Genomic DNA, 22827 nt, shown 5'->3' on the forward strand with positions numbered 1-22827 from the left:
TGACTGACAGGCTGCTAAATGAGCCCTACCTGTGAGGTGGGAGGTCCTTTGTGATTTACTGAGTGTTCATTGGTTTTTTTCCCCCCGAAATGTTGACAGACAAACGGATTGACCAATCACGGTGAAGGTTTCGTGTGACGAGTTCTTTCCGCGCCGCGTGTCCCGACACGTCGCCCTCCGTTCCTCTGTGTATCAGAGGGGGAGACGGGAGGAAGGAGGAGCAGGAGGAAATCCGACTGATTCATCCACGAGTTTAAACTGATTTCTGCTCCTTATTTTCGCGGAGAAATGATTGTTTTAAAAACGGAAACAGTGTCAAACCGTACTGCTGCGGTAAAAAAAAAAAAAAAACTTGCGTTAATTGCGTTAAAATATTTTAGTGCGTTAACGCGGCCAAATTAATCGCATAGATTAACGCGTTAACGCTGACAGCCCTAATATATATATATTATATTACATACCAAGAACCACACAACCCCCTAACATAAGAAACATAAAGACATCAGAGTCTATTGTCATGGTAACAAACGGTATTTTCAATTCATTCAGTTTATTCTTATATAGCCCAAAATCACAAACTGTACACATAGAGCATCCATGACCTTTGACCTCACGTGTATTATGTAGTGTTTCCCGCTACCTGTCCAATAGGATGCTCTACTTCAGTATATTAATGCTGTTGTGTTAATAATATTAAAACAGTTATTATTAAAATATAGATTATATATAGATTTTCTAGAAAAACTGCAGCCTCTAAAAATAAGTGTCAGTCTGTAATATTCATAATAATTTGTCCTATTAAGACAATCTGGAAACATCCGGGATGTACTTAATAAAATAAGAACAGAGGCCATGTTAACACACCTGGAAGCACTCACTACCTGTCCAATAGGATGGGCCATTTCAGTAAATCAATGTTATTCTGTTAATATATTAAAAATAGATTTTATATGTTTCCTCCTTGCGCAATAATGATGTCAATCAGACTTTTGTCTTCAGCCTGTAATATTTATATTAATTTAATCTGGAAACCTCCAGGATGTACTGGCCCGTGGCGGCTCCGTGTCACGGGGGTCTTTTCTAAGCCCCGCCCACCGCGGCGGTTCTTTCCCCTCCGCCTCGTGTTGTGTGAGATTGGGACTGGCACCCCGACAGCTCCCTAAACCCTCTCGTGTTTCTGACTGTCTGCATGTCAAAATAACCAGAGGGCATCGGAGCTCCTCCCACGTCGTTAACGAGGATCAATTAAGACCGCCTCGTTAGATCGACGGCGCAATTAACGAGGCCGACTCCATCAAATGAGGCGAGGTCTCGGGCGCCTCGCGTCTGGAATAATCTAAACACACAGATCGATTTAAACTTTCATCATGTGAATCTTAAAGCTCCTGAATCTCATCACGGGAAGGATTTATTTTTTATTTTTTACTCCCAAAACTTTAGTCAGGCACAAACAAAGTTCACGGAAACTGGAGTCTGGGGCGGAGGCCGGGCGGCGGGATTTTTTGGCAGCAGCAGCTAAAATCTAAATCCCCCAAAACTATTCCTTGACGCCTGATGAGCCGAGTTCAGAGCTTCAGTTTGAGGCAGATATGCAACATGTCTGGAAGAAACACAGGAAACACGAGAGACGCTCATCAGGATGTTGAGTCTCGTGTTTTAGGGCCTTTGTGTCATTTTGCAGCTGAAAAGTCACAAGTGTAACTACGCCATTAAATTATACTTAAACATAATAATAATGTCCACAAATAATCCCCAACAACTCACCGTTTACGTTAGTTTGGCTGACAGACGTGAAAGTTTAGATTCTTTGCAGATAAAAAATGGAAGTGAGTGGGTTGCGAGAACTCCATTTATCCATCTCTGTATCTCTCAGAACTCCATTTATCCATCTCTGTATCTCTCAGAACTCCATTTATCCATCTCTGTATCTCTCAGAACTCCATTTATCCATCTCTTTATCTCTCAGAACTCCATTTATCCATCTCTGTATCTCTCAGAACTCCATTTATCCATCTCTGTATCTCTCAGAACTCCATTTATCATCTCTCTATCTCTCAGAACTCCATTTATCCATCTCTCTATCTCTCAGAACTCCATTTATCCATCTCTTTATCTCTCAGAACTCCATTTATCCATCTCTGTATCTCTCAGAACTCCATTTATCATCTCTCTATCTCTCAGAACTCCATTTATCCATCTCTTTATCTCTCAGAACTCCATTTATCATCTCTCTATCTCTCAGAACTCCATTTATCCATCTCTCTATCTCTCAGAACTCCATTTATCATCTCTCTATCTCTCAGAACTCCATTTATCCATCTCTCTATCTCTCAGAACTCCATTTATCCATCTCTCTATCTCTCAGAACTCCATTTATCCATCTCTCTATCTCTCAGAACTCCATTTATCCATCTCTTTATCTCTCAGAACTCCATTTATCCATCTCTTTCTCTCTCAGAACTCCATTTATCCATCTCTATCTCTCAGAACTCCATTTATCCATCTCTTTATCTCTCAGAACTCCATTTATCCACCTCTTTATCTCTCAGAACTTCATTTATCCATCTCTCTATCTCTCAGAACTCCATTTATCCATCTCTTTATCTCTCAGAACTTCACTTATCATCTCTCTATCTCTCAGAACTCCATTTATCCATCTCTCTATCTCTCAGAACTCCATTTATCCATCTCTCTATCTCTCAGAACTCCATTTATCCATCTCTTTATCTCTCAGAACTCCATTTATCCATCTCTCTATCTCTCAGAACTCCATTTATCCATCTCTTTCTCTCTCCGACACACTGCTGGTTGGGTTTCGGTCGTCTCATCCAGACCACCAGCCGCTCGGGTTAGGGTTAGGGACGGCGTGGAGACGGCGTGGAGGCGGCGAGGAGACGGCGAGGAGGCGGCGAGGAGACGGCGTGGAGACGGCGTCTCTGGCTTTAGTTCCACTCTAATCCCCATTTCCTCCCTTCTGCATTATTCATTTGAAAAACAAAGAGCGCCTTGATCTACCTTTTTTATAATGGGCTCCCAAAACTGTGAGGGAGGGGGGGGGGGGCAAAGACGAGGTGCTAAATCAGCTCCCAAGGACAATAAATACGAACACGGACTGATGAGTGTAGAGAAAAGATATGGGCAAGAAAAGAAGGAGAAGAGAGGGGTCGGAAAGGGGGGATTAAACAAAACAAAAAGAGAGAGAGGCGAAAAGTATAAAGTGACTCTCCTGGCTGCAGTGGGATGTGAGGGAATCAAAGCCACCTTTGAGGAGTCGGAAGACGACAGGGAAAGAGCCGGAAGAAGAGCGGCGTCCATGATTACAAGAAGTGGAGAGGTCTTTTGAGTCTGAGCTCATGAAAGCCCCCCCCCCAGGCCCCCTCCTCTGAACCCCCCTGCTTCACTAACACTGATGACACAGAAAGAAGAGAGGAAGGGACCCACTAATGATGGAGGGGTCCGGGTACGACGCGAGCGGCGGCGCACTCTCTCCGATTCATTTTAATCACCATTCAAAAAATCATTAGGCCCCCCAAAAAAAGAAGAAAAAAAATGTGCGAGCACTCGTGTTTTCTTTTGGAGAGAGAGAGAGAGAGAGAGAGAGAGGCCAATTACACCTCGGCATGTGAGCCGGTCTCTGAGGGTCTTTTGAGTCAGGCGGTCCGAGATGAAAAGAGGAAACTTTATTGTCTCTGGATAGAAAAGATTTTTTTTTTTAAACACAAAGATGAAGAAAGAAAGAAACCTTTGAAAATCAGCTTTTTTTTTGCAAAGGAGTCAAATCATTTAGACTTTCACTTTCCCCCCGGATCTGGCGACAAAAGCTTGAAGTTGATCAGGGAGCAGCTCAGCAGGAGGACATGAAAGAGGACAACAACAACAACAACAACACCGACTTCAAGCGGCGACGGCCGCCACTCCGTCGGCTCAACGTGGCGTTTCTCTTCTGGAGACGGAACAACGTTTTAGATTTTTGAGGAATTCAGAAATCAATGTTTGCGAGTCCGTCCACGGGATCTGATCCCAGAGTCGTGATCGCGGCGCTCCGTAACGCGTAAACACAGAAGAAGAAAATAAACGTGTTTCGTATGAATGCCATATTTTGGTCCTTAAAAAAGAAAAAAGGTGACAGATGTGTGTGTGTGTGTGTGTGTGTGTGTATGTGAGCTAAGAGAAATTTAAAAAGACAAAAAGAGGCAATTAGGGCGCCGCGGCGTGACGACTGAGCGTCTGTCTGAGGCGGCGTGTGTCGCAACGTGATGATGTCATCGGGACGGAGGACGGAGGACACGCCGGGAAACGAGTTCCAGGAACAAGAACAAGAGTTTAAAAAATGGTTCCACCTCACAGCACCAACAACAACAACAACAACGACAACTTCATTATTCTTCGTTCTTCATTTACAGAACCCTGGTTTGAAAGGTTCTTTGAGGAACCAGAAATGGTGCTTTGAAGAACCATTTTTTAAGGTTATTTGAGGCCCCATTATCGGTTCTTTGAAGAACTCTTTAAGGAAATGGTTCTTTAACTCCCGGTATAACGTAACTTTGACATGAAGAGGCATGCAGTATAAAAACCGCTGCACTTGTACGTGTTATAATATGTGTGTAATAATATATGAAATAATATATGTAATAATATATGTTATAATATATGTAATAATATATGTGTGTAATAATATATGTGCGTAATAATATATGTGCGTAATAATATATGTAATAATATATGTAATAATAATATATGTGTGTAATAATATATGTGCGTAATAATATGTGTAATAATATATGTGTGTAATAATATATGTAATAACATATGTAATAATATATGTGTGTAATAATATATGTAATAATATATGTAATAATAGATGTGTGTAATAATATATGTAATAATATATTTAATAATATATGTAATAATATATGTGTGTAATAATATATGTAATAATATAAGTGTGTAATAATATGTGTAATAATATATGTAATAATATGTGTGTAATAATATATGTGTAATAATATATGTAATAATGTGTGTAATAATATATGTGTGTAATATATGTAATATGTGTGTAATAATATATGTGTGTAATAATATATTTAATAATATATGTGTGTAATAATATATGTAATAATATATATGTGTAATAATATATGTAGTAATATAAGTGTGTAATAATATATGTGTGTAATAATATATGTAATAATATATGTAATAATATATGTGTGTAATAATATATGTAATAATATATGTGTGTAATAATATGTGTGTAATAATATATGTAATATGTGTGTAATAATATATGTGTGTAATAATATGTGTGTAATAATATGTAATAATGTGTGTAATAATATATGTGTGTAATAATATATGTAATAATATATGTGTGTAATAATATACATACCTGCAAACTCATGAGGGGTGAAAAAGGCGACAACGGGGGGGGGGGGGGTGCAGGTGACATTTTTTTTTTCCACCACATCCACATTGTTTGAAGCCTCAAAGCTTTTAGAACCACAACTACAGTCATTTTATTGTTCTGACCACAAATCTAAATAATGATAATAAACAGTTTAAGACCAAAAGGTTCTCCGCTCTGACTCAGCCCTATAATGATAGTAATAACAAATATACATTGTCATTATATATAATATGGTTAAAGTCATTCATGAACCAACTTCCTTTTTGTTGCCTGAACAGTCCTCATGGACTTGTCCCTGAATCTGTTCTGTCTCTACCTGTTTGTCACGATACTCATATTATAACTTCTATACATATTACATACCTGCCATAAATATCATGATACCCGATACCAGAATTCAATACAATACCATAAAAACAATATGGTACCATAATTACGAGACTGGTATATTTATCTATAATAGTAATAAATAAAACATCTGTATGGTTCACTTTTTACCAACTTTTTCAACACTTAACAAATGACAGTGATATTAGTATTAATACAGCCAGATATGAATGAAACTACATGGTTCCATCATAGCATTGATTATCCACTATGAGGCCGTTAGTCTCTGACCAGATGATCCACAGTTCATCAGGATGAGCAGCTGGAGAGTTACACAACTTTACAGACTGAAACATTTCACTTCTGGCATCTTTTTATTTTTAAGCCAAGTCTCTAAGCTCGCCTCTTCTCTGGCTGTGAGCTGCGACAGCTCGACCTGATCGCTCTCTTTATGAAGTATCGATACTAAAAATATGCTAAATCACATCGTGTTTAACGTACGGTACTTTGTTAGCATCGCTACACCGTGCAGCGGGACAGCAGCAGATGTAGCGGGCTAACATTCAAGCTAACCTAACTTCCCAAACGCTGTGGACATCTGAACGCTGATTGGCCGAGACGCGACACGCCCATCAAAGATGTTTTATTAGCAACACTTCACACTTTTCTCCGCCTCACTGCAATCTCAACGGCAGCGGCCAGGTGACCCCCAAAAAACAAAGACTCTTCGGATCTCCACGATTCACGTGGATGACCTATTTTGAGTTCAAAACGGTGAATTTCACCGAAAGGTGACAAGTTTGCAGGTATGAATATATGTAATAATATATGTGTGTAATAATATATGTAATAATATATGTAATAATATATGTGTGTAATAATATATGTGTGGAGCTCAGACCTTCAGCCTCTCCCTCGTGGAGGCAGCGTAGCAAAAATGATTTTATAAAAAATAAAGTTAGGGAATTAAGAGATGAAAACTGCAGCAGATCCAGGGAGACCTCCAAGGCCAGAGATCCACGAGGCTGCTCCTCACTATTTATACACCTCCTTTACATTTCTCTCACTGTCAGATGGTTTATGTTTTTTTAGAGGCTAATGATTATCTGCAGAAGTAAACAGCGCAGCACAAACCGCCTCATGTGAGGCCGGAAACATTGATTTATTCCCTAACAATGAAAAATAAAACCAGCTGAAGAACCGTTCTTTCATTTGAGACACCTTTATGGGTTCTTTGAAGAACTCTTTAAGGAAATAGTTCTTTAGAGAACCCTAGTTGGAAAGGTTCTGTGGAACCAGAAATGGTGCCTTAGAGAACCATTTTTTTAAGGTTCTTGAAGACACCATTATAGGCTCTTTGAAGAACTCTTTAAGGAAAAGGTTCTTTAAAGAACCCTGGCGTGAAAGGTGCTTATACTTTATCTCATAATGCTGCGTCTTACTATTTATAGCTCCTTTACATTTCTTTCACCCTCATATATATCTTTCCAAGGCTCCTGATTATCTGCAGGAGTAAACATCACAAAGCGCCTCATTGATCTATTCCCCTAACAATGCTAAATAAAGCCAGCTTCATGTTCTGCTACGGGGCTTTCAGAGAACACACCACTACACCTCCGTGACCCCCCCCCCCCCCTTTATCCGCCTGCACACCTGCACTCTTGTACCCCCCTTCACATTGTTAGCCGGCGCGTCTCGTTAAGACGTCCCCCCATTGAGAGACGATCTCAAGGACATGCAGGTGTCCGCCACCCCGCCCGCTCCGTTGCTCCGTTGCGTCGTCGACCCCGAGCCGGCACGCGGCTAAAAGCCCCGGCGGCCGCCTCGCCGCCCTGTTGTCCCAGCGAGGGGGGGGGGGGTCCTTTGTTGGCAGCCTGCCACTTCAGCAGGTGCCTGACAGTAACACATATTTTAAAAAGGGCAGGAGCCAGCCAGTCGGCGCTTCCTTATAGCGCGGCGGCGTTTGATGTCGGGCTGCGACTCACGATTATGAATCGATGAATCGGATAAAAAAAACAAAAAAACTGTAATGTTCAACCCTTTATTCAAAACAGGGTTTGTACGGTCATGGAAAACCTGGAAAAGTCATGGAATTTTTAAATGGCTATTTCGAGGCCTGGAAAAGTAATATAAATGCAAATGTGTTATATTCAAATGTTAATTCAGACGGTATATATACGGCACGCTTTGGAATTGTCATTGTTAGTTTAAATACTACATCTTCTCACTTTTTCTTGTATACACAAAATGTATTTTCACAAAATGATTAATCATGGAAATTTGGTTTAGTCACGGAAAGGTCCTCGATTTAATAATAATAATCGATTTTTATCGGTGTTATCGATTCGTTGTTGCGGCTCCAGTTTTATGTGCCGGAGATAAAAATCACTTGAAAAAAACATTCCAATCAGTCGTGTAAAACCATAAACTCCAATTTCAATGATAAAAGAAGAAAGAAAATGAAGTGACGGCCGGTCGAAAGAGAAAGATCCCTCGCCACGCCGCCACGCCGCGCTCTCCTCTCCGAGGTGAGGCTCATTCATTCCGTCAATCACCGCAAACAAAAAGGTGTATCGACAAACTGCCGGCGGTCCGAAGGAAAGACGTCGGCGTGGGCAGAGAGCGCCGGAGCCGCGTTTAAGACGCGTGATCCCTCCGAAAGCAGCGGAGCGAGCGGAGGAGGAGGAGGGGGGGGGGGAGCAGAGCAGAGGAGGGGGGAGCAGAGGAGGAGGGGGGGTGGGGGAGCAGAGGAGGCCTGAAAATTATTCATCCATTTATTTTTTATAAAGAAAAAGTGTTGGGGCAGTCTGCGCGTGTCACTTCTTAATATAAATTTGAAATATGAAATGTTCTTATTACTCGAGTTCAGAATAACAACACAGCTGAAATATGACAAACACATCAGAACATTCAATGTTTAGGATTCATATGAACCAGAGCACCACATGAAGGTCCAGCGCCTCCCTCTAGATGCCAACTCTTCCTCACTGAAGTACCTTTACACTGAAGTACCTTTACACTGAAATACCTTTACGCTGAAGTACCTTTACGCTGAAATACCTTTACACTGAAGTACCTTTACACTGAAGTACCTTTACGCTGAAATACCTTTACGCTGAAGTACCTTTACGCTGAAGTACCTTTACGCTGAAGTACCTTGACACTGAAGTACCTTTACACTGAAATACCTTTACACTGAAGTACCTTTACGCTGAAATACCTTTACACTGAAGTACCTTTACGCTGAAGTACCTTGACGCTGAAATACCTTTACGCTGAAGTACCTTTACACTGAAATACCTTTACACTGAAGTACCTTTACGCTGAAGTACCTTGACACTGAAGTACCTTTACGCTGAAATACCTTTACGCTGAAGTACCTTTACGCTGAAGTACCTTGACGCTGAAGTACCTTTACACTGAAATACCTTTACACTGAAGTACCTTTACGCTGAAGTACCTTTACGCTGAAGTACCTTTACACTGAAGTACCTTTACACTGAAGTACCTTGACACTGAAATACCTTTACACTGAAATACTTCACACACGGAGTAAAAAGGGCCATTTATTGATGAGAATTGTGTTATTCAAGCAGCTGTTTGGGGTTTTTCTGAGAACACACCTCTCAGGTCATCTTAAATTTAATATCCACGCCCAGATACACGCATGACGAGGAACCCGAGGCTCAAGGTTCCAATGCAAAGCTCCCAGTGCTCCCAGTGCTCCCAGTGCTCCCAGTGCTCCGGGACCAATCAGGCGTTGTTTGTTAGCCATGTCGCCGACTGACCAGCGAATGAGCCTCATCACCTCTGGCAGCGGGATATGGGAAGTGATCGGACTAACAAGAGTCAACAGACCAAGAGGAGAGGAAGCTAGACGGGAGGAAGCTAGATGGGAGGAGAGGAAGCTAGACGTGAGGAGAGGAAGCTAGACGGGAGGAGAGGAAGCTAGACGCGAGGAGAGGAAGCTAGACGCGAGGAGAGGAAGCTAGACGTGAGGAGAGGAAGCTAGACGGGAGGAGAGGAAGCTAGACGTGAGGAGAGGAAGCTAGACGTGAGGAGAGGAAGATAGATGTGAGGAGAGGAAGCTAGATGGGAGGAGAGGAAGCTAGACGGGAGGAGAGGAAGCTAGACGTGAGGAGAGGAAGCTAGACGTGAGGAGAGGAAGCTAGACGCGAGGAGAGGAAGCTAGACGGGAGGAGAGGAAGCTAGATGCGAGGAGAGGAAGCTAGATGCGAGGAGAGGAAGATAGATGTGAGGAGAGGAAGCTAGACGCGAGGAGAGGAAGATAGATGTGAGGAGAGGAAGCTAGACGTGAGGAGAGGAAGATAGATGTGAGGAGAGGAAGATAGACGCGAGGAGAGGAAGCTAGACGTGAGGAGAGGAAGATAGATGTGAGGAGAGGAAGCTAGACGTGAGGAGAGGAAGATAGATGTGAGGAGAGGAAGCTAGACAGGAGGAGAGGAAGCTAGACTCGAGGAGAGGAAGCTAGACGTGAGGAGAGGAAGCTAGACGCGAGGAGAGGAAGCTAGATGTGAGGAGAGGAAGATAGACGTCAGGAGAGGAAGATAGACGCGAGGAGAGGAAGCTAGACGTGAGGAGAGGAAGCTAAACGGGAGGAGAGGAAGCTAGACGGGAGGAGAGGAAGCTAGACCGGAGGAGAGGAAGCTAGACGGGAGGAGAGGAAGCTAGACGGGAGGAGAGGAAGCTAGATGTGAGGAGAGGAAGCTAGACGGGAGGAGAGGAAGCTAGACGGGAGGAGAGGAAGCTAGATGTGAGGAGAGGAAGCTAAAGCTCTGGTGGGTCCTGTAGGTCTGGTGAGTCCTGTAGGTCTGGTGGGTCCTGCAGGTCTGGTGGGTCCTGTAGGTCTGGTGGGTCCTGCAGGTCTGGTGGGTCCTGTAGGTCTGGTGGGTCCTGCAGGTCTGGTGGGTCCTGCAGGTCTGGTGGGTCCTGCAGGTCTGGTGGGTCCTGTAGGTCTGGTGGGTCCTGCAGGTCTGGTGAGTCCTGTAGGTCTGGTGGGTCCTGTAGGTCTGGTGGGTCCTGCAGGTCTGGTGGGTCCTGTAGGTCTGGTGGGTCCTGCAGGTCTGGTGGGTCCTGCAGGTCTGGTGGGTCCTGTAGGTCTGGTGGGTCCTGCAGGTCTGGTGAGTCCTGTAGGTCTGGTGGGTCCTGTAGGTCTGGTGGGTCCTGCAGGTCTGGTGGGTCCTGCAGGTCTGGTGGGTCCTGCAGGTCTGGTGGGTCCTGCAGGTCTGGTGGGTCCTGTAGGTCTGGTGGGTCCTGCAGGTCTGGTGGGTCCTGCAGGTCTGGTGGGTCCTGCAGGTCTGGTGGGTCCTGCAGGTCTGGGTCCCGAGGAGGCTCGTCAGTCGTTTCTCATCAATCAAACCTCCGTTCAGTAGAAGTCCATCTGGTGAACTGTATTTTCCAGCTCACAGAACCAGCCTCCCGGACCCTTCCAGCAGGTTCTGGCTCCGCCCCCTGGACAGTCTGAGGCGGTCTCCTCTGCGACGGCGTGGAGTTCGTCTCAGAGGAAATTACCGGCGCAAGATGTCCAAGTCCTTAGTAATGCGAGAGCGGCCGTTCCCAGGCATGTCTCGTTACACCGCCCGGCGCTAACGGGGTGGGGGGCGCTCCCGCTGGGGCACCTCATCACTAATGGAAATACCCCAAAAAACTAGCGCTTAACCAATGAGGAGAGAGGGAGATACCAAAACAGTGTGAGCCCACACATCAGGGTTCATTCATGTGGACCAATGGATTTACAGGACGATTCCATGATGTTTCCATGACGATTCCATGATGTTTCCATGACGTTTCCATGATGTTTCCGTGTCTTTTCCATGATGTTTCCATGACGTTTCCATGACGTTTCCGTGTCTTTTCCATAATGTTTCCATGACGTTTCCATGATGTTTCCATGACGTTTCCGTGTCTTTTCCATGATGTTTCCATAATGTTTCCATGACGTTTCCATGATGTTTCCATGACGTTTCCATGACGTTTCCGTGTCTTTTCCATGATGTTTCCATGACGTTTCCGTGTCTTTTCCATAATGTTTCCATGACGTTTCCATGATGTTTCCATGACGTTTCCATGACGATTCCATGACGTTTCCATGACATTTCCAGAACTTTTCCATGACTATAATGACTTTTCCAGGACTTTAAACCATATTCCCATGACCAAACATTTTTTTAACTCTCTGTATGAACATGACAAAGTGATAACATGTCGTATTTAAACTAACAAAGAGGATTCCAAAGCATACAGTATAGAACACAAATGACTCAAGTAATCAAGAGACAATAGTTTGACATGTCTTTTCTGTTACGGTGCGTTCACTTGCAGCGCGGAAAGATGTGCGAGTATGAAAGAGCGTACGCCGGCTTATATTTACAGCGTCGTTCTTTTAAAAAGCATTTTAATTATTTAAAACTCAGCGTAAAAGATCATGTGAATATAACAACATTTCCAGGACTTTTCCAAAACTTTTGGCCTGGAAATAACCATTTTATAATTCCATGACTTTTCCAGGTTTTCCATGAGCGTACGAACCCTGATTAATGTAACACACACCACACACACACACACACACACACACACACAGAACCTAAAGCTGGGCGCTGAACACATACCGGCAGCGGTCTCGTGGGAATGTGGCTCCACAGAAATCAAGCTTGGCTCTGGTTGAGTGTGTGGCTTCTGTGGTGGCTGCCGTGCGCACACACACACACACACACACACACACACACTCTTTTAACCAGATCCAGAGCGCTGCTACTCAATCGGAGGTCAAATGCAGAACAATTGCTGCATACGACTGTGTGTGTGTGTGTGTGTGTGTGTGTGTGTGTGTGTGTGTGTGTGTGTGTGTATACACCCCATGATGTTGTCATCCTGCCAAAGACTATCACTCCTCACTACAGAGACTCACAATAACGCACAACTGCTCCGGTTGAGTCCGGTTCCTCCTGCTCAGGGTCTCATCAGAGAGGATTCCACCTCATCGGGAGGAACAGCTAAACGAGTCGCTCCAGGTCGATAGTCACGGTTTGGCGTTTGGGATGTATGAATAACAGACGTACGGCTGTGTCTGGAAGAGGAGGTGTGTACCTTACATCAGGGATAACGTGACGATATGAATAAAATCAGCTGGCTTCTATTTCTATTCATATATATTCTCTCTGTTTTCTGAGTCTTATTCCACCGTTTCACTCGATGGAAATCGCACCAAGAAGTCCAACATGTGCATTAATATACATTTCTATACATAGGCAGACTCACAAAAGCACACACAATAAGTTCTAAGCAGTTGTTTTGTTTTATTATTCCTCAGGCACTCATCCTTCTTTGCATGAGTGCATCACCCGGCACACCGACCGAGCGTCCCGGTGTGTGTGTGTGTGTGTGTGTGTGTGAGGAACTGAAGATGGGAGAACAGCGTTACCCCTAAGGGGGTCGCACCTCCTCCTGCTTCTCGCCCTCCTCCCTCATCCCCTCCTCTCGACTCGGAGCCTGCAGGGATTTCCCTTTTCACTCCAGGAGAGATGTCAGACCTGTTTCACCATCGCTCACACACACACACACATACATACACACACACACACACACACACAGGCTGGACTCTGCAATCATACAACATCTGTAAAAACTCCTGGAATCCGCCTCGTTTCTGGATGTCAGGGCAGAGAGGAGCTGGGCGGAGCCTCCATAGGTTGTATATATTGTAAACAGACACTTTCACCCGGCTCAAAATAGCGAATACAGTCTCTTCACCACACACTTCTTCCACCAATGTTGAATTCTAGGCGAGAAATTGGGCTCATTCGCCAAATCTAGAATATATTTAACAGGTCGGTCGTACAATTAATGACGAGCCTGCTACTTAAAGGGGAAATACAGAGTGTGGTGATACTGCAGAGTTAATAATAATAATAATAATAACTTTATGTATATAGCACCTTTAAAAACAATGTTTACAAAGTGCTCCACAGAGGGTCAAAGCAAAACAAGTGGAATAGCAAGAAACCAATTTTACATTTAAAAGTATATATTAAAATTAAAAATAAAATGGAAAATTAAAAATAAATAAATTTAAAATAAAATAAATTAAAAACAAACTAAATTAGCGGAACTAAAGTTCTGCATAAAAAGTCTAGATCACTTAAAAGCTGTTCTATAAAAATGGGTTTTAAGAAGTGATTTAAAAGAAGTTACTGGTTCTGCAAGCTAAAAAAAGTTAAAATCGTACATGTTATTCAACCCAACGCATAACATTTAGTGAGCAGTGATGTCTGCATGTGCATCGGTTGAGGAGGACGTCGGTTCAAGAGGAAGACGGAAGTCTTTCAAGAAGAAAGAAGAGCGACGGGGTCTAAAGCAGCCGGAGAGGTCCTCCCCGCCTCACAATATTAATATTAATGAAACTTCTTCTGCCCCCTCAGCTTTTCCTCGCTCCGGTTTTTCCCCCCTCAGACGATTTTGAACATGAAAAACTTTTTAAAAAGCGCCAATTCCAGAAGTCTGGTATCAGTTTGACCCGGAGCCACGCAGCCGACGCCGGCCGCGGCGGCTTTGCCGCCGCTTTCATCGGACAAGGCGGCTTTTTATTCTCTTTGCAGCGAGACAGCGCCGCGCCATCTGCCTCCTTCCGGAAGAATCCGAACTTCCTGCGTGTGCTTCGTGCGCGTGTTGTTGTTGTTGTTTTGGGGGGTTTTTTGGTTTCAAAAAGGTGGGCTTCACAAGCGAGGCCCGGCGCCACGGACTGCTGAGAGCGGCAGCGTTAAATATTCACTGTTAAACTGTCAAGCCGGAGCAGGTTGGGAACCGAGCCAGGCGCGCCCCCCCCCCCCCTCCTCTTCAAACACAACCTAACAAAAATCAATCATATTTCCTGCAGCCAATCCAGAATGAGACCCCGCCCACTTCCCGAGACGCCCAGACGACCGACGCCCACTTTATGAAGCGCGTGCTTGCAGGTCGTTTTCTTTATTGTAAATCCAACACAAAGAATACGTGCATGCACACAACGTTCCGCACTTAAACGACACCTCTGCTCCACGCTGCCGCTACACTTTCGATCCCCGACTTCAAGACATCTGTAAAGTATTTTTTTGCTCGGTGCCCCAATGCCGCACTGGCAAAGGTCTCTCATCCTCGACTTGGCAGGACTTCTGACGGAGCCAGCCGGCAGCGCCATGCAGGCCTAACCCCCTGCTGCTGCAGCTTCCTGCCTCCCATTGACTGTGGGCCAGGCTGGGCAGGGAGGAGGAGGAGGAGGAGGCCCCGGGTGGAGGTGACCCCCAGGGAGGAGAGCAGAGGCAAGGATTGGGGGACACATTGAGAGCCACAGAGGTGGAGAAGAAGTAGTGGAGAAACTAAAAGGGGAAGAGGCTGGTGGTAAAAGGTGGAGGAGGATGGGTGGCGTTGGTAGAGGAACGGCGAGCGAGACGAAAAGGAGCTCACGGGCAGGTTAGGCAGCAGGAGTCGAGACGAGGAGCGTCTCATTAGGACTCCTCCTCCTCCTCCTCCTGCCCCCGGGGCCTCGACCACAACCTCAAGGCCCCCGGACCAAGAGGCCAGGGAGCACAGCTGTGAGTCAGGGTGCAGCAGGCCGACGGGGGGGGGGGGGGGGGGGGGTCCCAGACACTGAAGAGGACAAAAAGAAGACGGATCCCACTTTGTTTCTCGTGCCCGTGATCCAAATCATTTAAGGGGTATTGCGCAACCAATCTGATGTTCAGCGTTGTCCGTGTGAAGCGGCTACGCAGTGGATTCATGACGATGCTCGTATTAGCATCTAAGCTGTCAAGTGCATTACGTCATTTACAACTAGAATGGCCACTCGGTAGTGCGCATACCTTCACACATCACAAGATTGGGCATTGAATTATAAACATGTTGGCATTAGCTGCCAATTAGATACAAATTGACCGCGCTATGGTTAAAAAGAAGATTTTGACCTTTTCATGACCTTGACCTTTGACCCGATCGATCCCAAAATCTAATCAAATGGTCCCCGGATAATAACTAATCATCCCACCAAATTTCATGTGATTCGGTTTAATACTTTTTGAGCGAATAACACGCACGCACGCATACAAATACGCGGCGATCAAAACATTACCTTCTGCATTTTCAATGCGAAGGTAAAAAACATTCATTTTCGTAAAGTCTCCTCTGTTATGGACAATAAGTTGTGTTCCATCCCTGGAGAAAGCAGCTGTGTATGGCCGTGTGGACAATGGACTGATTTTAAATCTCCAACATGAGATAAATATATGTTGTTTTTTTAACTCCAAATAGCTCGGCTCTCTCTCCCAGTGGGACGCACAGCGACGACGTGAATATCGTTCATTTGAACTGCGAACAGCCCCGAGTGCGACGGGTGAAACGGATCCTGATCCATCCGGAGAGGCCTCAGCCGCGTCGCCGGCTCCTCACGCCGACGATCGAGGCCAAAAACAGACGAGACGCCTCCGAACGTTCTGGAACTTTCAGACTCATTCGTGCCCGTAGCTCCGTCGGCCGCGCGGCCTCCTCCCTCTTCCGGCTTCGCGTCTCGTCTCCTTGACGAACGCGTAAAGTTAACGGCGGCGTGGAGCATCTTGTAATTATTCCGAGGAAGTGGATTTGTATCCTGAGGGATTTGTATTTTGTATTTGCGCGTGTAGATAATCAGAAGAGAAAGAAAGAGGGGGGGGGGGGGGCGATAGGAGAGTGATCTCCAATTATAAGAAGAAGAAAAAAAGGGCGATGCTACTGAAGAGCCATGTCGCCAGTTCACAATATATACATGTATGTGTTTAGATGGCAGCAAACAGCAACACGCAGTAACTACAGTTCATATAGAAGCAGTGGCGGCTGGTGAAATTTTTTTTTGGGGGGGCGCAGTTGGGCGACGCGGTTTAAATAGCACTCAACAATGAGAAGAAAAGAGGTTTTGAGTAGAATATTGTAAAAACCAAAGCTTTATTTCAAGAACACAGCGTGCTCATCAACACTGTCCAATAACAACTATCAACACACTGTAACTTTGGGCATGAGAGGTTCAGAGCAGAATTCTTTAAGAAACATTGGGTTGGGTTTTAGAGGTTTGCAAAATAAAAGAGTTTCACCCTCACATGAAAGAGGTTCAGAGCAGATGTTACAGATGTGGAACGGCATGGAAGAAGTCGGCTCAGATGGTGGATTTTCCCAGCACTTATTTATTCTGCAGAAGACAACAGAACACACACATTTGCCTTCTGATCTGTCTCTGCACTTCCACTTCCCTCAGCAAAATAAAACCATTGTCCATGGAAGACAGGACCACATTAAATCTAAATAATAACAATTCTCATCAAAACCATGAAATGTAACATACAAGGGAAAACAGAGACCCTAATGGACAAAATAAATAACTACATGAGCTAGAGTCATTTCAGCAGAAACAGAGAAAATTCTAACTTTGAACAAAAGGAAACACATACCTGCAGAAGACAACAGAACACACACATTTGCCTTCTGATCTGTCTCTGCACTTCCACTTCCTAGACACGCAAAACACAATTTACACAAGGAAAATATACGTCGGGCGACCGGATGTAGCTAAACAAACGGTGCCAAAGTGGCTCAATGAGACCGCCACCAAACGTATATGTTGACGGACTAAATGACACGACAGCTGGACGCCGTGATCGATTTTATACCATTACTGTATGTAACATAAACGGTTAATTTTATAAAAGAATATAGCCAAAATAGTGCAACATCGTTTTCACTCAACTCACCCTCAGCAATATAAAACCATTGTGAGCAGGGTTGCCAGGTCTGTGTGACAAAACCAGCCCAATGGCCAATCAAAACCAGCCCAAAACCAGCCCAATATCAGAACTCAAAATATGCCCGTGAACCATATACACTGCTTTTAAAGTCCAACAGCATTGCTATCATTGCCAAATATATTGTAATATCTACAAAGTAACAACATATGTTTAGTTTGCCAGCATTAAAAGCAGTTTTCCCTAAACAGTTATTTCCTATGTCCTAAAATGGCCTTGTGTAATTAGATACAGTATATTATCATAAATAAAATGTGTTGATCTGGAGTCAGTTTGGTAGGATTTGGGTATGAATAAATTATTTCATTTAAAATATGGATTTTATTGAAAGATATTCATGTAATTTGCATGCAAAATAGGTCTAACCAAGGACAAAAAATTCAACCCGCTTAACACTTCAAAAGTGGCCCGATTCCATAGGAAAACCGACCTGGCAACACTGCTCTATGGGCTGAGGGAACATACGGGTCTCTGATCTGCCGAATAATCCATCCGCGGCGCGCATTTGTCGCCCCAAGATTCCCGGTTTCATCCGCCAATGTGAAGCCGGTCTTTGCCAAAACGACTGAAATGTTGTATCAATGCCGCATACACACTAGACCAGCGCCCGAAAAAGGGAGGGCTTCTCTCCGTGATAATGGCGATATATTATTTTTTCACATTAACTTAAGTGGTTGTTGACAGGGGCTTACGGTCTCCCACACACATTTAGCGCGTCAACACGGTATATTTACTATTTAAATGATTTGGCATATAATGTTTTTTGACAGATTTTTTTTTTTTTTTCTTCTTCTTCTTTTTTTTTCATCTCCAAATTTTAAGAGGGGCGGCGCCCTAGCGCCCCCTATGGACGAACCGCCACTGTATAGAAGATGTAATATACGCTCCCAGGCCACAAACAGCCTGACTAAAAGGTGCAAAATGAGAGTGTCACAAATAACTATAACAGCCGCATTACACGGCTATTTTAGTCAAGTCAGTGCCGCTAAATAATTCAAAAAGCTAACAGCATGCCATTTCTGTCAGCACGGCAAAAGTATTGAAATGTGGAAGCTTCTCCTGTCGGCGAGGCAGATTCATCCTGAATCTGTAGAGGCTCTTCTTCTGTACGTGGGGGGAAAACGCCTTTTATCAATCATAATTAAATTCAAAATAGTCGTTTCTTTTGAGAAGGATTCCGGATCACGATTGTAAAAAGATGCATGAATAAAAAGCACAAATAGAAGCCGTTTTATCCGACACCGCGTTGCGTGGTTTCGGCACAAGCTGACCAAAGGGCACCGCGAGCGTTTCATAAACTTTAAGCGGGGTCCGAGGTCAGTAATTTTTGAGTTTGCATATCTTTGTAGTCTTCTCCCCCCTGAGCTGCCGGGAGCCCGCTGAGAAAAGACTTCGGCGCTGCGGAGAAAATTGAGAACGTTCACGTGACGCCGGGAGCCGCGAGGCATCCTCAAAGGATATGAGAAACATCAGTGACCCCTCATGAAGACAGAAGAGATGGATTTAAAAATATATATTGACTGGCTGTTTGAGGGGCGAGTCTGAGACAGACCTCACTAAACTCTCACCAAGCAGAGTCTGCTGAGGAAACTCAGATTCATTATTTCTGGGAAGATAGAAAGCTTTCATTTTCCTACTTTTTTTATCATTTTTAAAATGCAACAGCTAATCACGGAGGAGAGAAGTCCACCGACGCGCCTGTGTATCCGAAGCAGGGATCCGCTGCCTTTGCCAGCATCGCTTTTCAGTGCAAATGCTGAGCCAAGATCTTTGACATCATGCAAAAGACAGTGTTTAATGTAGCTCAAGAAACGGCCCTAGGAAGCATCTTCCTTGAAATATGCTTTTGAATAAAACAACATAGCTAACATCTTTTTGTTCTTTATGGAACCCAAAGGCAAGATGACTGTTAAAATGGTCAGATGACAAATGTCTCATGTGATCTTTAATCCAGCAGAGGGGCTTAGCTCCGGGGCTAAAGCAGGAAGCTCTCGCTGAAGAGAGCGATTTAGGAGATTCCTCTGTGTTAAATCACCGCTGTGGCTGCAGCGCGTCGCTCCACGCCAACCAACGGCGTTTTAGGTCTCACTCGGAAATGACCTCGTGGTAGGAAGTGAGGTCTGGCAGTTTGTAATGCAATTTGTATTCATGTGAAGCCGAGCTAAATCAGGGAAAGCTTGGTTAATATACACTAACCCTCCTAAGAAAGCAAACTTCTCTAACAGAGCCTCTTCCAATAATCCACTAATCTAGCTCGAGAATGTTTTCTTTAATTTATTTTATATCAATATATATATATATATTATATAAATATAATTTACTATACATAATATAGATATTGCCTATATATACAATATATATATTATACATACAATAGATTATATATATATAAATATAATATTTATATTATATATATATACACACTATATATATATATATATAAATATATAAAAGTATTTGGATGGAAAAGTTCCTTCTCTTTCAGATTTGATCATTCTAAACATTATTGATCATTGCTGCGGTCACCACTTCCTTTTCTCGTTACCTTTTATTAAAATACAAAACAATACAAGGAGGTAAAATAATTAAGCTGTCGAAAGTAATCCGCCTCTCATTAGCTGCGGGGATTTACTGGCAGGACTTCCTCGCCACGGAGTCCGATGCCAGCGTTTGGCAGCCATTAGCCGATCATCCGGTTCGTGACACATTCCTTGATAGTCGACTTCACGGGGCCAGCCGTTGCTCGTCTCCCCGTCACCTGACGAACGCTGGCAGACTCGAGCCTGTTGTCTTTGACGAGGATCGAATGTGGCAACGGGGAAGTGAGTAATAATTGGGTCAACAAGGTATGTCAGTTCCCACTAAACTCTTGTGTGAGTCATCTCTCTGCAGCGCAGCCAAATGTGATGCGATGACGCCGGAAATATTTGGCTGTGATAGGCAGCGACAACAACATGGCACGACATACTGTTTTACCCCCCCACAAACGGTTTAGGTTAATGTATTAAATGTATATCATCATTATGATGATAGATGAGCCACTCCAAGGTCCAAAGGTTTTGCAATAACTATTATGACTCAGAAAAGAAAGCAGTGAGTCACACACAAGCCCTTTCTTCTTTAAAAAATGCTTCTTGATTTATTCTTTAAAATCAAATAAAGCATTTATGTTCAACTAGCTGTAGTTCTCTTCCAGGCTGAAACTCTTACGTGTCCAACGGTGTAAAAAAGACAGTTGGAAGCAGCACTTGGATTGTTTTCCATGAAGAAGAATACAATTAATCTGTAATAATTAGTCACAATGTCATTTTGGCTTTAAATGGCTGTGTTTTCACACCTTTCCTGTCTGGTTCATTAAAGCATGCTCGGGTCCATTCACCCGGTTAGTACACAGTTCACTTGAGAAGGTGTGAAAGCAGGAAATCAAATCGCGGTGCAGAACCAAACCACCACTTGAAAAAGTGTCTCTCGTGTGATTAATGTGTGGCGCGAGAGTAAACAACCACAGGATTATACATACATAAATGTGATTTTAGCATGATTTAAAAAGCTAACGCTACTGATGAATCCATCCATGAAGCGCTCTTATAATTGATCGGTATCAAAAGGCCGAGTTGCTTCTGATCCCACATCAGCGTGACAGCCTCTCCACTTCCAGCAGTCCGCTTGAAGGTCAAAGTTATCGCCCCCAAACTGGAATCACCTGAATACCACCACGCTGCAACGTTTACACATGAGGTATGAAGTCAGCAACACAATCAAAGTCAAAGTCACCGGCTTCCCCTCATCATGAAGGAGACTTTCACTTTCTCGAGAAGATCAAGTCGACGTGCAGCACGTGCGGTCAGCTGAATTACGGGCCTGTATATTTAGAATGGAACCGCTTGGTGTCGTCTGTTGAATCCATTTGCACGGTAGCGTGTTACTCTGTTTATCTCTCGTTGCAATAAACGACTCTTCAGCAATCCATTGTAAAGTAAGCTTGTAGCACTGCATGGATATTTGCTGTTGCAGGTATATATATATATATATATATATATTCATATTATATATAATTATATAAATACATATGTTATATATATAATAATATAATAAAATATAATATATAATAATTAAATAGAATAATTAATAATATATATAAAATATCATATATATATATATATAACCCATACGTTAAGAAAAGATATAACCCATATATATATATTATATTATATATACAATGATATATATATATGTAATAATTATATAGATAATATATATATAATGTATATAATATAATAATAACATATATAATATATATAGATAATATATATATTATAACACATACGTTACAAACAAATATAACCCAGCAGGAGTGTAAAAACAGAGGAAATACAGACATGTTTTGTCACATAAATGTAGTTTCATCTTTAAGAATAAAACCTATAATAACATAGAAAAAGGCCATAAAAGAAAGGAAGTATGCAAGTGTACGTGTGCTAGGGGCGGCTGTAGCTCAGTGGGGTAAGAGGGTCGTCCTGCAACCCCAAGGTTGTCGGTTCGATCCCGGCTCTCCCCATTAGTTGCAAGTCGAAGTGTCCTTGAGCAAGGCACTGAACCCCCAGTTGCTTCCCGGGCGCTTCACCGCAGCCCACTGCTCCTTAATAACTAAGGATGGGTTAAATGCAGAGAACTAATTTCCCCTTGGGGATTTATAAAAGTGTATATTATTATTATTATTAACAACACAGTAGCATATGGCATCAGTACTACTGTCGTGTTTCCACCACAGGTTTAAATATAAGACTTCACAACTAACTGAGTTAAGAGAAAAGTTGTCCTGAAATAACGTCGTTATAACGTCGTTAACTCTCAAATGACGGCGACCTCACTCCAAGGTAACGAAAGTTAGCACTGCGGCGAGCTAACATGCTAAAGCTAACTAGCGAACTTCGCAGAAACTTTTTTCAAGTGGAAACGGTGACAGCGCGCGAGCTGCGCGAGCCCGCCAACCACCAGCGCGGGCTCACAGACAATGCGCGTGCCGTGTCAGTTAGGTTAGTTAGGTTAGCTAGGTACAACGTGAAGTTAGTAACAGTGAACTGTCAGCTAACGGTGTCTCTTACCAGGAAGTGGGACTCTTGTTGCGACGCTATTCCTCCTTCACGCTGGAAGTTCCTCCTAATGGCCGTCTTTGTTTTGACTCCTTCCTCTTTTTCAGCCACCAAGGTCGCTCCTGGAAGTGGACTCGGCGGGCCTCTCTTCGTACGTGGCACCGGAGGAAGAACCGGCAGG

General features: G+C 43.6%; 1 long non-coding RNA gene across 1 annotated transcript; it reads right to left on the bottom strand.

Moving 5' to 3' along the window:
* Positions 1-16678: 16678 nt before the first annotated feature.
* Positions 16679-22736, bottom strand: LOC130194242 (uncharacterized). Its single transcript, XR_008831801.1, has 2 exons — positions 22659-22736; positions 16679-16943 (listed from the first exon to the last, which is right to left on the bottom strand). It is a non-coding gene; the product is annotated as an uncharacterized LOC130194242 (long non-coding RNA).
* Positions 22737-22827: the final 91 nt, after the last annotated feature.

Source organism: Pseudoliparis swirei, chromosome 5 (genome assembly GCF_029220125.1).
Source record: "Pseudoliparis swirei isolate HS2019 ecotype Mariana Trench chromosome 5, NWPU_hadal_v1, whole genome shotgun sequence".
NCBI lineage: Eukaryota > Metazoa > Chordata > Actinopteri > Perciformes > Liparidae > Pseudoliparis > Pseudoliparis swirei.